Source organism: Montipora capricornis, chromosome 3 (genome assembly GCF_036669925.1).
Source record: "Montipora capricornis isolate CH-2021 chromosome 3, ASM3666992v2, whole genome shotgun sequence".
Lineage (NCBI taxonomy): Eukaryota > Metazoa > Cnidaria > Anthozoa > Scleractinia > Acroporidae > Montipora > Montipora capricornis.
In genome coordinates, this window is record NC_090885.1 from 46,790,689 (window position 1) to 46,791,765 (window position 1,077).

A 1,077-nucleotide genomic window follows, 5' to 3' on the forward strand; every position below is an offset into this window, starting at 1 on the left:
TACAGAAATTATAATCCTAAATATTCATTGAAGTTAATCTTAGGCCTAAACAAAAGTTTTTAGGCCTAATGTTAGCATTTGTAAACGGTTACATGTTGGCTTGTTTCTGTATTGGTGAAACACTGACCTGTGGCTTGTGACCTATGTTTTGTACCTACCCTACTGAGTGTCTATTTGGAAGGATGAGTAGTAACTAAAGTATAGCCAGAAGCCCAAACAAAAGACTCCATGTAAACCTAGGGAGAGCATTAGCTGGGTGTGTGTATGCAATCTCGCCTACTGTGTGAGCTGCTAGGACCTCAATAAAACTTCAACACATTGCAGCAGAAATTCCATGAGGTTTTAAAGCAACATAGAAAATTAAACGGGGGACCATGTTCTAATACAAAAGTTCTCTTGGTCAGAACAATGGGGCAAACATAACTTGTAATGTCTTGTAGTCTTTTCAAGTGACATCACAGCGGCCATGTTGGTGTACCTAAACAAAGGAATGGCGGCCATGATGGTGTACCAAACTGATCCTCCGGGAATTGAACTCTGTTTGATGCAAATACTCTCTTTTGTTTCAGTGATCCAATGTGGCTGCCAGTCACATGAGTGAAAATGCTCCATTCCCAACATACATGAAAATTCACCCTTCCCCACCTGTGAGTGAGACTTTTACACTGGCTAACCCCAATACTTGCCAAATGAGGCCGGTTTAGATGTGAATGGGTTAATCAATGCCTCAAACAGAGGTGAATGGAAAACAAAAACCAGGCAGGGTTTGTACAAAATGAAGTCCCTATGGTAATTCACTGAAAATGACTCACCACAGGTGGCCCAGACTCGGAGGGTAAAAAATTATAAGGATTTGTATGGGAATCTCAATAACAAACTGAAAAAGATATTTGCACGCAAAAGTTCTGATTGGATGTGATTTAAGCAACTTCTCAACTTCCCGGGTTGTCACTCATACATAAAGAAAATCCTTTATTTATGTACGAGTGACAACCAGGCAAGCTGGGAAGTCACTTAAATCGTGTTACACGTAAATCAGTCAAATAACCTCACAAAAAGCGAGAAAGTCACCAGGAC